Source organism: Dipodomys merriami, unplaced genomic scaffold, assembly GCF_024711535.1.
Source record: "Dipodomys merriami isolate MVZ:Mamm:240054 unplaced genomic scaffold, mDipMer1.0.p SCAF_26, whole genome shotgun sequence".
NCBI lineage: Eukaryota > Metazoa > Chordata > Mammalia > Rodentia > Heteromyidae > Dipodomys > Dipodomys merriami.
The window spans coordinates 7575521-7592038 of NW_027204048.1; the positions used below are offsets into that span (position 1 = coordinate 7575521).

Sequence of the window (16518 nt, forward strand, 5' to 3'; positions counted from 1 at the left end):
AATCCCTTCAAAATTTACAAGAACATGAAAAACAGGGTTGGGAGAGATGGAAGATAATGAAGAAAGTTGTGAGGTTGGTGTGAAGATGCACTCCCCAAATGGCGTGTTAAGTTGGAATACCTTGGTATAACAAACTAAGGATAATATAAATTAAAATAAACAAGATACAAAAGATAATGTGGAGAAACGGGAAAAAAGAGGAATAGAGGGGACAAATATGCTCCAAGCCTATCTATCTAAATGCACACAAAGCAGTAACAGTAAACCTCTCTCAGTGTACAATTAACATGCACTAATAAAACTGTGGTGGAAAATCTGTCTCTAAATCGGGGATATCCTTTATTCAAAATCCTGTGAATTCACTAGAGTGCTTGCCTTGCATGCATGAGGCCCTGGGTTTGATTCTTCAGTATCACATAAGCAAGAAAATCCGGAAGTAGAGCTGTGGTTCAAGTGGTAGAGCGCTAGCCTTGAGCTGAACAGCTGAGGGAGAGTGCCCAGTCCCACAGTTCAGGTCCAATGACCTGAAATAATAGAAGCAAATTACGTTACTTGGTTAGGGGTTTGGATCAAAAATAAGGCAAGGCTTGTGATTTCAAACTTTTCCACTGAGAGGAGGCATAAAATTTTAACTTCTACCAACTCTACCTGTCCTATTCTATTGTTGGCTTTTCAGTCATCTGTTCAGGTGTCTATTAGGCTAGGCAATAGCATCAGCGTCTAGGAACAAGGCTTTCCTCTGCTGCCAGGCAGGCTCCCGCAGCATTCATATCAGGAGACATTCCTGTCCCAGCTACATTCAACAACCCACCACACCCAACTTTCTGAAAGGACCGGTAACTTCTGCATAGTCTGTCAAGATTGGACCATTCTGTGAAATAAAATACAGAGAACCAGTTAGAGCAGCAGTTTCTCAGATACTTACCAGGAACCCTTCTTTAGACACAGACTTGAAGGAAACTTTGAGAGACCTCTGCCACAAAGCACTGAGTCCTATGGTTGTACTTGTCTGGGTCTCCCATCTCCCTTGGGCAGTACTGTCAGACCCTGTCATTAATCAGAGGACCATGTAGGTAACTTCGAAAACAGTATAACACATCTAGGGCATTTTACAAGTGTACATTCTCTTCTCCATACACAGATACTTCCACTCCTGAGCAAAGTGTAATCTGCTATGGGCTCTACCAAGCCAGAATATTGAAGATACAGTGGGTGGGTATATGTGCAGTCAAGGCAGAGGCCTATGAACTGCAGGAGGGAATATATGGATCCACATCAGAAGCACTGGCCTCTACCGGTGCAGTGGGTGGATTCTAGGGAGGTGCCTAGGATCATTGAATCATGCCCCCAGACTAAACCTGCAGTTTTCTTAAGAAGTCTCCTGTCTGCTAGATATTCTTGGACAGTACCACACAACCCTGTTCAACATCAGGGCAGTGACCTCACCATTTCAAAACCAGAAGTCATGTTATCCTAAACCCAAAAGTTTTCCTATTCTAGAGACTCTTACTAAATTCTCAGAGTCCAAAGTGAAGTTGTTTAAATGGTCACAAAATATCCAGAATTCCATTTTTTTTAATTCAGAGGATTATTTCCTTTCTACTGAATCTGTAGGACATTCCATTTAGTGTTTCTTTACAATTCCTTTGAGTATGTGAATCTCAAAATTGGTATTACTATGACTTAACTTTAAGATGGGCAAAGATTATTAGCAGTAAGTACTTTGGATGTGTTTTCTAAATGTTTTCTCCTGGAAGGTACATAGAACAATTTAAAGGGACTTAAACAATATTAAGAGACTTAAAAGAATTTAACTACAAAAGGCAGACATTTCCTGTGGGTTCCAGTTACTACAGACCATGCAGCTGGCATGCAGCTGTGAAATGAGTATTCCTACTCAGAGACTCTATCTGAAGTAAGCCACTCCATTGTCTCTCAACAAGTGTGGGTCATTCATTATATCAGAGGATCTTCAAAGAATGTTACTGCAGTCATTGTTTTCATACTCAGGTGTTTTCTTACACCAGGTTGCCCTCCTTCCTGTAATTACTTTAAAATTTTTTTTAGCAGAGTAAAGGTCACAAGGATTCCTCCAGGAAAGAAAGATCCTCTGATGGAGATTCTGATTGAATGATACTTTTTTACTTTTTCTTAATTGAAGGGTTTAATAGCTGCCACTCCACTTGAAGAGAATTTCATATTGGGAGTGTAGAAGTGAGGAATATATGTTGCTACACAGAAAATTCCAGAATCAGCAATACAAACGAATCAGAAAACACAGCCTAGACACTGTGAGAAGAGCTGGGATCCAGGTGGGCTGTTTCTCCCGTAAGCAAGCCTCAGAAGGTCACAGGAGTAGGTGCTTCCCTGAACCTGTCTGTTCTCTGTGCCTGAGGATGCTGTGCCTGCCTGTGCAGCCCTGCACCTCTCTGGTCTGCCTGCTGGGTGGTGTGCCAACTCTATACTTCTATGTTGCTAATGCAGGACCAAGCCACCTGAGCCAGGGCCAGTAATTGCTTTTTTTTTTTTTTTAACATTGTTCTGGTAAGATTCATCAACAACCAAACACCTGTTTTCTCAGTGACTGTAAAACAGCAGCCTAGGTTTGGACTTCCACAATCAAAACATGTTTTCTATCTGGTAGGGTGACAAGGCAAATTTCCTATAAACCACCTCTGTTAGCTTCATTATCAGAAGCAGGCCAGAGATTCTGTTCATCAAAAGTATTAGGAAAGCAATGGCCTTTTCCAGGTCTCCTGTGTATGTTTTAAATGATATATTGCACTCACCAGTGTTCCAGGTCACTCTGGGGTTCCAGGGCTGTGTAGAAAGAAGTACAAGCATCCTTAGGTAGGCTCCTGCTATAGGTCCATGTCCATACTTTGGGTCTTCTCCCGCTGGGTTTCAGTCCTTCAGTTCTCTGCGTGGTAATAACGCCTCCTGGCTCCTTTCTTTTCTTCTGTGGTTTAGGAGAGGTTATGCACCAAAGAGGATGAGCCATAACCACACCCCACTTGCCAGCACACTACATTGTACATGCTGAGTCAAGCGAGCCTGCTGCTCTTGGTGGTGGCTGCCGCAGTGCCAGTATTGGCCTGGTGGTGTCCACGAAGATGTGCATATCAGACCACAGAATCCCTCACCACTTGCCAGGCTAGGAAACTGGCAAGGAGAACTTATAAATAGCTGTGATCATAGAATGGCGCTCACTATAAATTCCTCCACAGTTCAGTATACTTCACTCTAAGGAGGTCAGTTATGAGATGAGTGATGCCTGTGCATTAGTCTTGCACAGCACAATGATATCAAGCATTGACTTTAGTAAATAGGAAATTAGTTGAAAATGAAAGGTTAGGACAGAATTAGCTACTGTGGCTTTAAGAAAATACTGACATAGAACAAAATAGTGTTAGGGTTTTATGTTGCCTATTTCTGCTTGGAAACGAGAATAATAGTCACTAAATGAACAGAAACCTATGAACTTCTAGGAACTGGTGGCTCATGCCTGTAATCTAAGCAACTCAGTAGGCTAAGATCTGAGGGTCACAGATTGAAGCCAGCTGTACAGGAAAGCACATGAGAGCTTATGCCAATTAGTACCTCTCTCTTTCTGTCTCTCTCTCTCTCTCTTTCTCTCTCTCTCTGTCTCTCACACACACACATACACACAATCCATAGTGAAGCTGTGGCTCAAGCACTAGCTGTGAGAAAAAGAAGCTCAGAAACAGAGTTCAAGCCTTAGGAAAGACACAAAAATAACAAAATCCATTAAAAAAATAAACCTAATTTGAAAATGGAAGAGAACATCAACTGGAATTTTTATAGTGTATTTGTACAACTTCATGAAACATCAGCAGTCATTATAAAACCATCCATCGGGTATTACTCCTTTATGTTCACTAGGATAACTGTTATAAGGCTTAAGTGGCAGAATGCTAGCCCTGAGGAAAACCTCAGAGACAATGCCTAGGCTCTGGGTTCAGGACCCAGAAAAAGCATACCCCAAAAAAATAAAGCAGAAAATCGATGTTGGTGGAAATGTGAAGAAAAAAATCAAACTCTAATTCCATGCTCTTTCTTTTGTTTAAATTTTTTTTGGCAGTCATTAGAACTAGGCAGACCTAGGGCTCTATTTTTTCTTGCTTTTAAGTTATTTTTCTGTAATTTTTTTCAAGAAAGCCAGCTTGAATTTCAGTCTTCTACCTGTGTCTTCTGCTTAGCTGCGATTGCAGATGTGAGACACTAAGTCATCCAGGAATCACTCGCTTCCAAAGGAAGCAGCAAGACATCTGTAATACCCCTTTTCAAAGCAATTGGTGTGTAAATTTGAGAGTAAGCAAATGTAAGAGGAACATGTAACAGGACATCTAAATGTATTCACGAATGAAGTGTTAGATCATGAATGAACCAGGATGCTTTCAGTCACATGTTTTTACAGGCCAGCATTTTCTTGTCTTTCTCACACTGTTGTTCCCCCCTGTCCAACCCCTTGCAATTCCCCAAGAGCTGATATTCAGGATGGTTTGTATAGCTTCAGGCAAAGTTACCACACTCCTCTAATTATCTTGCTTTCCAAGGTACTGAAGGAACATTCAGGAAAAGAAATACATCTCCAGAGATTAATGGTCAGCACATTTAGAAATAAGCAGGCGCAAGACCACCATTAGGCCAAACTTGAGGCCTCAACCCTTAAACCCATCAGGAAGTCCAAGCTCCTGGGCCTTTCCATAAAAGCTGTCCTTCTCCTACCCATCCTGAAAATTAATAAGACTCTATTTCCTTTACCTAAAGATACTAATGTCATCACTATCTGTGAATTGATAGGAATTCAGGAAACTGAATTCCCAGTAACATGGGAAAGTTGGGAGTTGCAGATAGAGATCATCTTAAGACGACAAAGCTATGTGAAACAGCACAATTTCCAAACTCTACATTTTCAAAAACTGTGCAAAATAATGGACTTCAAATAGTGATCTCCAAAGAACAGCTAATGTTTGTGCTCAAGGAGGAAGGTACAGAAAATGGGTGTGCTCCTATCTTTTCCACCTGCCTCTGACAGGTTGAGCAGGTGAACTTGGAGGGGGGAATCTAGAGGGCCCAATAACAAAGGATAAAAGGATGTGCTTTGCTGCGTAAATAACCAGGGTGTGCTTCAGTGGGAGTCATTGATAGCAGGTAATCAACCTTGCCAAGCGTTGAATGAAGTTTGTATGTCTCCTGCATCCCACTAGAGAAGCTCAATGACACCAGCAGCTTTTAAAAGGAGATGCCCTAGATGAAGTTCTCAACTCAGAATCTGCTACAGCCAAAGAGTCACCTAGGCACTCTGAGGAGGACATCTTCTCTAGCATTTTGTCCCTGAAGACTTCTCCATCCCCTTCCCCTGAATTTTCTCAGACTCTGGCCTCTATCTTCCCCAAAGTCTTGAGGTCCTTCCCTTTCTGAACAGTGTGTCCCTGGTGGCTCCTGTCAAGATGTCTGGTCATCCACTAGACTTATCCTCTATTTTGTTCAACAGATTCTCTAAATACATGCCATACAAGTTCAAATTAAAGTTTCTGCACAGTTCTTTCACCCCAGCCATGATGCCTCATTCGGTCCAATCTCAATACTTCATGCCAACTTTGCCCCAGCCCCTCCTCCTTTTTGGCTGAGTCTGAGGCCCTTGCCCTTGTGTACCATTCCTAGCATTTCATTCAGCTCCAATGAGGACCTGCACATTTTCTGGCCTTACAGCCCAGAGAAAGGACACATGTCCTAGTCTACCTGCTGTTGAACAGGTAGAAAATGCCTTGCAAAGCACCAGGAAAGTCATAGGATTTTACCCTCTGTGGTCCAACATTTTCACAAAGCTTTCGCTCATGATAAGGGCCCCAGGCAAAAGAGAGGCTTTATTAACATTCTCAGTGATTTTATCAGCTTTGAGTTAAAGAACAAATTAGAAAATCATCTCCAAGTGAGGCTCCTGCAGTATCTAGAGAACAAAATTCAAGATCCAGCTGTCTCCTGATAGGAAACTCCCATTAACAGACTAGGCAGAGGACAAGTACAGAAGTTTATAGAACTCCATATTTGCAGATGATAGTTGCCAGAATATACAGAATGCAACTTCAGAGTACTCAGAAGTATTTCAGGAATGAGAGAACTCCAAAAAGACGAGGTAAATTGTAAGAGCAGGATAGTGAGAGATCTGCATAAGGACACAGAAATCTCCTTGGTGAATTTTCTAGATGCCAAATCAGAGAGAGTTAGAAAGTGATTTGAATGGACCATCAAGTCAGGGTTCAGAATATATTTCTCTGAATCATTAAAACAAAAACTGCTTAGACAAAAACATAAAATCAGGTCTCATAACAATATGGGAGCAGATCAGTGGGGACAAAGTCCCTATGCACGTTAGCCATTTCTGGGACATGACAGACCAGGCCTTGGGGCCGGCCCCCTCTCCTCCCGCAAAACACTTCAATCTAGCATGGAAACTGTCAGAGATCCACACTTAGAGACTTGAGAAATCTACAAGAGCTCCTCCACGGAAGTTTCCCACTTTGATGCTGCCCCTTGACAGCTACAGGAAGCTCATATTAAAACCCTTTGGCTGAAGCCCTAATAGGGCTTGTGCTTAAAGATTCTCAAATCACCTTACTCTGTAAAAAGTTCCCCAATTTCACAGGGAGCATCTCTGAACCTGACATGTAGTGAATTAAAGACCAATCCCACAGTCATATGGGTCCCGTTCCAGGGAGAAACTCTTCACAAAATACCAAAAAATAAAGGGACAGAAAAACTGAAGGTCATGCCACACAGCATTCTCAACGACCTTCATCACATGAATCCCTGAGAGGAATGAACACTATATTCATAACTGTGTTCCCTCAGAGTTCTGTCCAACTGGAGAGGGGAAGGTGGATGTTTTCTGAGTCCAGATTGAATAGCCTTGTAGGAAGAAACTAGCAACATGATGAAATTGTCCTATGTTCAGAGGAAAGTAGTCTAGAACCATCTACAAATCCAGTAATGGGCATGTCTGAGACATAAAAAAAGCCTCTGCCACAGTGTGTCAGTAGGAATGATCTTTGTTGAGTCCACATCTGAAAGGACAAAAGATCTCAGGGAAATGGCAGAGGGTGAAGAGATCCTGCCCACTTTCTTGCCAGTCCACAGGAATTCCAATAATTTGTATCTTGGGAGTTTAAACCTTCTGAAGACCACTCAAACACCATTCCCATCCATAATTTCTATTTCCAAGGATCCTGCCTGAAAGAACAGGAAGAGTCAAGCAGTACAAGTGAGAGTCCAGCTTTTTATCATATTAAACAGGATGTGATGCTAATACATTCCGTGAAGACTGTATGCCCCCACGGTGCTGCTTGCAGCATACATGCTGCCTTCCACCAACTTCCTATGAGTTAAGCTCTGCAGAGCCAAGAAGAGGATGCATGAAGAAGCAACAGGATGCCAAGACATCCAGCTTCCAGGACTCATGGTAGAGCAAGATGGTTAATGGGCCTGATGAAAAAGAGAGATTATCAGAGACCCAAAGCTAGAATCCAGAAGGAAAAGCTTACAGGAATGAGGCCCTCACAAGGCCAGGAGCTGAATCCTCCTGCCCAGTTCTGGAAGATAAGTACCACAAGGAATATCTCTTCCTTATCTGTACTGGAGAAAGGACAGCATCCTCCAGAAAGTCATTCAGGAAACAGATAAATTATTTTTTGTCAATTTTTCCTACAAAAGACAAAAATCAGGTAAAGTCACTGGAAAATTTAAAGATCCAGTCAGCCAGTACCCAGAAGCAAGACTTAATTTAACCACAAGCAGAATTTTCAAGGACAATGGAGTTCTTGAAGAGCAGGCATGCCTGAGCACTGTTGGATGAATCCCCTCTCTCAATATTCCCACTATCATACGGCACCAGTTTTCTCACTATCATATGGAAACTTTTACCTAGAAGGAAGCCAAGTAAAGAACAGCAGAGTCTCTTTTGCCAGTCAGCCCCACTGGCCATAGCCATCCTGTTAATGACACAAGAGTCTCAAACGATAACTACCCTAGGACAGATTTGCCTTCAAAAAGCCTGTGTATCTCCTCTGCCATGCCTGCCAGCATAGGGAAACATGTCTCAGGCCAGCATACACACTGCCCATAACACTGTCCTCTTATTCTTTTAGTGGTCAATCATACATACCATGCTTCTTGCACAGTTCCTTGCAAGGTGCATTTTCTCAGGAGAAACTCCTGTCCATGCACAGCAAATCTCTTTGTGTATAACAACATTCTCAGAGAACTGATGAAGTCTCCCTCCTCAATTGTGTCTTGCTTCTTAATACATACATTTTCCTCATGAGACATTTGTGTTTTCTTTGTGACACCACTCAGAGGTCAGGATTTGGTCTTCTGAAATGCAGCTTCTTTCTTGAGAAGGAAGGGGCACGTGAGCTAACGCCACTGAAGACTCACCCCAGCCTACATATCTCATCTCACCTTAGGAGCCTCCATTCAGTCACTACAATATGAACTTCAGAAAGCCTTTATGATTTGTCACGGTGAGGAAACATGGCAGGAGAGTTTACTCAGATGTTTTTTAACCTGTTAGAACCTGTTATTTGGCACAATTTTGTATAACTTACTGGCTACACAATGTGCACAGGAATGTTGACCTAGTGTAAATATTTTTATCCTTCATCTGCCATTAATACTTCTTTGAGGGTTGTCACAGAAGCTGTCTCAGCCACTGGATGCTAAAGCTCTGTAGGGAAGGCAATGCCACCATTCATGTTTAGTGATTTCATTGCCTGTGTTTTTCTTCCTTGGGCTACTAGAATTTGGGTGATGACATGAGCATGGGTAAGTAGATAAGGAGTCATAGTTTGTGAGTGCAGTGAGCACCGACGTTAGGTCATGGAGGGGCATCTGGCAGGTGGAGTGTATTTCTCTCCATCTAAATTACAGGTCAAGAGGCTATGGGCCAGTCTAGCAGGAAAGGGGGGCAGCTGCCATGACAGGCCAGGAACCAGCCAGCAGGGTCTCAGAGCTGCTTGGGGAAAACTAAAGATCAGTCAGGGTCTCAGAGCAGCCCAGGACCAAGTCCCAAGGGCCTTCCCATGTCTTGGCGAAGCCTGGGGCATGGGGACAAGGTCCCAGCATGCTCTCATCAGCAACACGAGGTGAGGGACTGAGCATCTGGTAGGTCTCAGGATGGCCTGGGGCCAGGGAAGTCTTAGGTCACTCAAGCTGTAGGCTGCTTGAATCTCGTTGAGGCATGAGGCAAGTGGCTAAGAGTAGTACATCAGGGTCTCAAGGCAGCTTGTGACTAGGGACTGAGTGCTGAGTTGTTCTCAAGGAAGCCCAGACCAAGGGTACAAGTGCCTGCTGAAATCTCCAGGAAGCCCTGGAAGACAACATAATAGTCAATAAGGGTCTCAGGGAAAACCTGGGCAAAGGACTGGGGACAGATCTTAAAATAGCTGGGCTGAGACAGCTGAGGGCCAAGAAAGGTCTCCAGGCACACGAGGATGAGTAGTTGAGGAACCACCTGCTTCTCAGGGCAACCTGGAGCCAAGAGCTGGCCGAGGTCTCAGGGAAGCTCTGGGTGGGTAGCTGAGGATTGGCCGGGTAGGTCTCCCAGAGCTGCAGGACCAGAAGTCGAGGATTGGCCAGTGCCAGGGCCTAGGGTGTGCCCAGATCCAGAGGATCCGATGGCTCACAGTTCTGAGCCTGCAGCGACCACACGAGCGTCTTGGCACCAGAACCTGGATCTGATTTGGCAGCTCAAGCCATTGCAGGGCCCACCTGCAGTGGGTGTCCTTGCTCTGATTCATGCCCACAGTCACTGACCTCCGCTGAACTGGCCACTCCAATTGCTGCTGTGTGCCACCACCTGACACCTGTCACGGCCTGCAGCCTCTGACGCCTTGCTGTCGCCTACCACAGCTGGCCGCCACCTGCAGTAGCTTGTGGCCAGCCGTGCTGTGTGGAGCAGCGCGTCACAGCCCGCCTGCTGCGGAGCTTGCCAGGGACCATCGTGCCGTTTAGCCCCGTGCGCACAGCTCTCTATCCAGCGCGTGCGCCTTGCCGCTGTGTGCCATACGTGTGACCAGTTGCCGCTCATCTCGCAGCTCGCCACCCACTTGCGGAGCCTGTGCCCAGCATCCTGTCGCGCTGCGGATATGCAGGCTGCTGATTTCCACCGCCCCTGCGACTGCCCACTGCCGTCCTCCTCCATCTTCTGCCTCCTGCCCAGCCACCTCCCCTGCTGCTCACCCTGCCTCTCCCTCCCCTGGCTGACTCACAGCCACGGGACTCAACTGTCACCACCCGCCACCCGCCACGGGCCGCCACATGCCACCAGTGTCAGCAAACGGCCAAGCAACCGTTTCCACAGCTGGCTGCACCACTGGTGGCTGCCATCTCCTGCCTTCCCCGCTATCTGCATGGCGCCGCCTGCCTTGTTTTTCCATCTGCCAGCGGCTGCCCTCCCTGTTTCCTCTGCCGCCCCTCTCTGCTTGCTGCTGCACACTGGTATTGCAGCGCCCATCACCTCTCCCTGTGCGTCCTGGGCACCCTGTATGCTTGCTGTGCTACCCTATGCCCTTCCCATGCGGGCCATGCCACTTGCCCCCTCTACGTGGGCGACCCTGTGCCTTTGACCCCATCTACTGAGAGATTACAGTTGTGCTGTAGACAGACTTGACAAATCCATGCAGAAAACTCACTTTTGCCAAGGTTTCTACAATCCCCTGAGGACTGTTCCCACCCATTCTCACCCATTCTTGTAATCTGTGTTTTCAGCACAGCCTTATCAAAACCTGTCACCCACTGCTCCTGACCCAGAATTGCGCCTGTCAACTCTTCCAGTGCAGTACTTCCTCTTGGATATTTGCCAGGACACAAAATTATTTACAGGCCAATGAATCCCTGGCCCAAAAAGAACCAGACATACTGAAAGAGAAACAGCCAATTCCATGAGTGAGACACATCCTGACAGTTGATCCTCCTGACCAGACCAGTTGTGTTGTGAAGAATGCTTCAAGCCTGGCGCTGGTGGCTCATGCCTGTAATCCTAGCTACTCAGATGGCTGAGATCTGAGGATCGTGATTTAAAGCCAGACCAGGCAGGAAAATCCATGAACTTCTTATTTCCAATAAAACACCTAAAAAACAGAAGTGGTAAGGTAGCTCAATGCTAGCATGCTAGCCTTGAGTTGAATTGCTGAGGGAGAGCACCCAGGCCCAGAGTTCAAGAACCATTATCAATTAAAAAAAATGCTTCAAACATCTTCTGCCTTCATGAAAGGAATGAATATTGCAATATCTTCCTTATGAATAGTCTATGATCAGCTGCATTGAAAATGAAGGCCGATGCATTTATAATCAATTCATGCAATTTACACATTTTTGAAAATGTGTTTCTGAATTCAGTTTGTTTTCTCAAATAATTGAAAGAACTTTTTGAATGTAGTAGTTATGTTCTAAATCTTGACCTTGAACAACTCATAGACTTTAGTTTTACCTTTCTAATTGATTGATTAGGACACTTGGACAGCTTTAAAAAGTCATATTGGATGGGTGCTAGTGGCTCATGCCTGTAATCCTAGCTGAGATCTTAGGATCTTGGTTCAAAGCCAGCCCAGACTGGAAAGTTTATGAAATTGTTATCTCCAATAAACCATTCAGAAAACTGAAAGTATCATAGTGGCTCAAGTGGTAGAGTGGTAGCCTTGAGCTACAGAGCTGAGGGACAATCCCCATGGCCCGACCTCCTAGTCCCCCAAAATAGACCATATTGATATTTTAGAGTTTAAGTAAAATTTTAAAGAGTACCTGTTGAAAATGTAAGCCATGTGAGTAAAAAGCAAATAATTTTACAACATAATGACAGTTTTTATAAGATTTCTTTGAACATGTTTACACACAAACACATTTGCATACAAAATAACGCATGCTTGAATTTTTTTAGAAAAATGAGAATTGGCCATATGTTTTCTGGAATTGCAGTGGCAAAATACTTTTGCCAATTGCATGATAGTACCGTATAGTTAATGTATAAAAAACAAGCAAAACCTATACACTAACTTTTTTTAAAAAAAAATTGGGAATTGGACATATTAGCATATAAATTGACCTTTAAATACCTACAGGAGTGAAGAAGGAGTAAGCTTGGTGGAAGAGTGGGATCATGTGAAAACCCACCGTGGGGCCTTTGTCTCTTCCTAGGCGGGTGTGGATCTCCAGGGCCTGTAGAGAACTGCAGTGAGAGAGGAGTTCCTCCTAGTGCCTAACGTAAACTCCTAGAGGAGTTTTGCCTGAAGGGATGTAATGGGCATCCAGCTTCTAAAGTGAGTAGATTCAGGAAAGACAAAGGACTGGTTTATTTGAGGTATGACATATAACTGCTCCCCTTATGGATTTTGGGTGAGAAAAGGAGAGAGAAGTAAAAAGGAGAACCTGGCTCCTATGTGTTTGCTGGCCAGGACCTGTCAGTGATGGAGTTCAAGCAGGGTGGTTATCTTGTTGTAGTGACGACATTTAAAGACACTGTTGATTTACCTTTTGAGGCTTGCAACCACCCCAACTTGGGCCAGCTACACAAGAAGGCAGACACAGTAAGAGTATGCTTAAAGAGAACAGACAGTTTACTGAATGCAAAGGGGGAAAATGAAGTCACTGGAACAAAAGTGGAAAAAGGCCCAGAAAATAAGAGGGGGGGCATGGAGAGACATAGTTTTGGCTAAGGAAACATTTAGCCAGGTTGGCTAACGTTGAGAGGGAACCCAAATTTGGTGTCCCTGTGACCCTCCCCATGTCCCAGCTCTCAAGGGCCCAAGCACAGTGGCAAAGAGAGAGGAAAAGCTTTGCACATAGACGATTTCCTTCCATATTTCTGAGTGCTTACATCAATTATACAGGTCCCATAAAGTGTCTACTGTCCCATTGCCCAGTGAATATTGGGGCTTAATTCGATTATGTGTCTAAGCTCATGAGGTTTAACATCAGGCAAAAGCTTAAGGGGCCACTAGTTTGTGTAAAGGCAGCCCAGATTGGAATCCTGAGGAATTTGGGATTAGGCTCCTCCCATAGTGAGTGTGCAGAGTTGATGCAAGAGATCCATGGGCATGCCCAGTGGGAGTCTGGTCAACTATCAGAGGAGCAGGCAGCAAGAGGAGTCATCACCCACAATTGCTCATCCTGAACACAAAGGGAAGGAACAAGAGAGTCCGGATTGTTGGATCCCCCAGCCTGTACAAAACAGCTAGAGGTCTAAGACTCATAGGAAGAGCTCAGAACTTGGTACCAGGTTTTCACGCTTGTGAACTCCCAACCCTGACACTAAATGGTCACTCACCCAGAAAAAAATGTCATATTGGTGACTGGTGGATGTAGAAAAGGCACTTAGTCAGGAGGTAATCACCTCAGTGGTCCTGTGGGTGGGCCTGTGATGGCCACTCTGGGTCTGCTCAAATTTCCTGAGGGGAAGAGCAAGGACCACTAGGGGAACCTAGTTCCGAGTGATGGCACCAATGAACGCCTAAGCATGGATGCCCACATGGCTACTAAGCCATGTACAGGAAAGTGTAATGTCAGCAAGCTGGCAAGCTGACCCTCTCAGGTAGGGATGGCATCCTGTCTTTGTGTAAGGTCGCGTCATAGAACCAGAGCCTGTGGACAGGGAATAGTCTGTGGTCTGGTTTGTGTGAGTTGTGGAGTAGTGAGGTACATGAAGGCAAGGCATGCTATTATGGTGGGGCAACAATTTATGGCTACAGCTGCAGGATAAGGATAACATGTGACTCTGGGAAGTGAAGTGAAAGGAACAACCAGGGCAGACAAACCAATTGTGCTTAGGCCTGCCCCGATCAACCGGTTTTGGGGCAGGGCCTGAGGAACTGAGATGGAGGATACCAACACAGAATCCGGGAGGGCAGGCTAACAGAAGTACTATCCAGGCATTGCTCATGATTTTTAAATGACCCACACTCTATTGCATAAACATGCACATGCACACAACTGCTCTGCCCTCTTCTGGACTCTGAATTTTTTCCTCGAATATTCTACAGATAGAACCTACTGATTCATTGAACACAGTTTTCTTATTCACTTTGAATTAGTTCCTCTTGCTGTAGTATGTTGAACTTCTATCTTCCTTTTGGAAAAGCAGGAATTAACCCAGGAGGGTTTGTCTCTGGGTAAAGAACAGGTATTTAACTGCTGAAGTGATGTAGACATAAACTGGACACAGATGAGACAAGAGTCACAAGGGCGTCTCAAGAGAAATAAGTGTTGTGTGTAGAGATCCCTGTGTTATAGCCATACAATGGTAATACTTGATTTGAAACAGAAAATCTGCTCATATTTATTTTTTTTCAAACCACAGAGATGTTTTTATTTTCCAAAGAGGTCGTTGCCTGGTTGTCCAATAATGCTCAGCACATCATTGTGATTCACTGCAAAAGAGGAAAAGGTAACAATGCTCTACTTTGTGTTACCTTTTGCTAAAGATATTTGAAAATAAACATTGAAGGGCTAGCAGAAGACGCATACTGCTATTCTTCAAATAGGGAATTCCTATAGATTAATAGTGGCTAACATTTTTTTATTGTGAAAATACCATACAGAGGGGTTACAATTACATGAACAAGGTAATGAGTACATTTCTTATCAAGCATTATTGCCTCCTCATTTATTTCCCTTTACCATACCTTCCCATCTCCCCTCCAACCCTTCGGCCCCCCCATCAGCGCCAAAGTTGTAAAGTTTATTTTTCGACATAACATCTTGTACATATCATTGGTACAATGGGTCCACCTGTATCCCTACTTAAACCATTGGTTTGTTCCTTCCCCTCCCCAAATTATACAAACATCAAATACAGTGGAAACAGGGGTTATACTGTGGTGGAGGGACATACAAAGCCACAAAGAAATTACCTTGTCACTAAGCCTTTCTCTCTCCAGTCCACAGATACCAGCAGCTCACCAAATAGAAGTTCCAGATACATCTGTCCCTCATTGTTCCAATCGTGCTGAAAGACATACTTTACCTGTTTTAATTCTTTGGTTGTCCTCCAAGAAGAGAAAAGGAAATATTGAAAAGTAAGACCATTTTGTGTAGAACTGAAGAGAGCAAGCAATGCACACGACACTTACCATGACTCCCAAGGCATTCATCGACAAGGTAAAGCCAAGTTTCCCTTGGGTGTATTCTGCATTGTGCAATTCATTCATTTTCATGTTCTCCTCCATAGTGCTGTCCTCTGTCCCTCTTCATCTTAGGAAAGAGTACAAGTGATCATTGCTTTTTCTATTTAAACCCAGCCCTGTTCACTAAATGGACCTGCTGAAAAAGCTGAAGAGAGACTCTGGCCAGGATGTGGTGCACTTTTGGAAGCTATTCTTTATAGTCAGAAAAGAGCAGGATGTCTCCCCATATTGTGCTCTATGATTAGCATTAGGTTACTGCCTTTCTAAGATCTGGCTTCTAGAAGCTACTTTTTGGCTATGAAGTTCCATCAGCAAGAATCTTGTCTCTGACATCTCTCTGAACACTTTGATGTTACCCCCACTGTGCTGTAGCTTTTCCTCTCCTTTGTCTCCCACTCCATCCATTATCCATGCAAAGGAGGAGCAAGCAATGGAACAGCTGAGGCCTTTCCCTAGCAAAGGATGACCAGCCACAGAGAAGGATCCATTTTGTAAAGTCTAGAAAAGAAAGGAAGCTGGGATCTCATGTGAGACATGCTTTTAGCAGCCTTCTTTGTCTAGTCTGGAAAATTAAGATCACCTTGATGATTGAAATATTCAAACTATTTTTTCAAATCTTTATCCAAAGAATTGTAAAGGTTTAAGGATGTGGCTTGACTTAAAGAGAGAACTGAAGAAATGTGTTCAAGCTATCAACATGAAGGATGTCCTGCCCAGAACTCTAAATGTTGAAGCAAAGTGTGCAAGGGTAATGTTTGGCTCAAGCTGTGTCATTCAGGCAAAAACCACACTAAATGAGATGTCTGATCTCACTATGGACAATGATATTCCCAAAAGTTCAGAGACCACCTGACATTTTCTTGACCAATACACATCAGGCAGTAGATGAGTTGTGCCTTGGCATCTCTCCTTCTTGAGTGAAACATTCTGGAATAGCCCTCCTAGACAAACTGAGAAGACAGCAGCCCACATTTGCACAGTTTCCCACAACAGCCTCCAATGTCACAACCTGCTGTGCCATTCATGAGTACATGGTCATGTACTCAAACAAATGTAAGTCTGACCCCCCAGTACAAGCACCTGGTCAGGAGCTTGAAGCTTGTGGAGCTTCGGGCTCAGATTTGGGTCCGTTCATGTGGAAATCTGGGTAGTGCCTGTCCAAGGATATGACATCTGTTTCACCCTCTGCACATTTTCTTGGGAATTGGGTGATGTTACTTGGTTGTAATAGACAAGAAGGAATGAGCATCACAATATAGTTTGCAGGGCTCCACCTGCCCTATCCAACTAGGCCGGACCCTGAGCCTGAGTGAACTGCACA

At 44.3% G+C, this 16518-nt stretch overlaps 1 long non-coding RNA gene across 1 annotated transcript; it reads right to left on the reverse strand.

Annotated features, from left to right (window-relative positions):
• Positions 1-394: 394 nt before the first annotated feature.
• Positions 395-3780, reverse strand: LOC138836945 (uncharacterized). The gene is made up of 3 exons (XR_011375124.1): positions 2790-3780; positions 926-1047; positions 395-524 (listed from the first exon to the last, which is right to left on the reverse strand). It is a non-coding gene; the product is annotated as an uncharacterized lncRNA (long non-coding RNA).
• Between the last annotated feature and the right edge of the window lie 12738 nt (positions 3781-16518).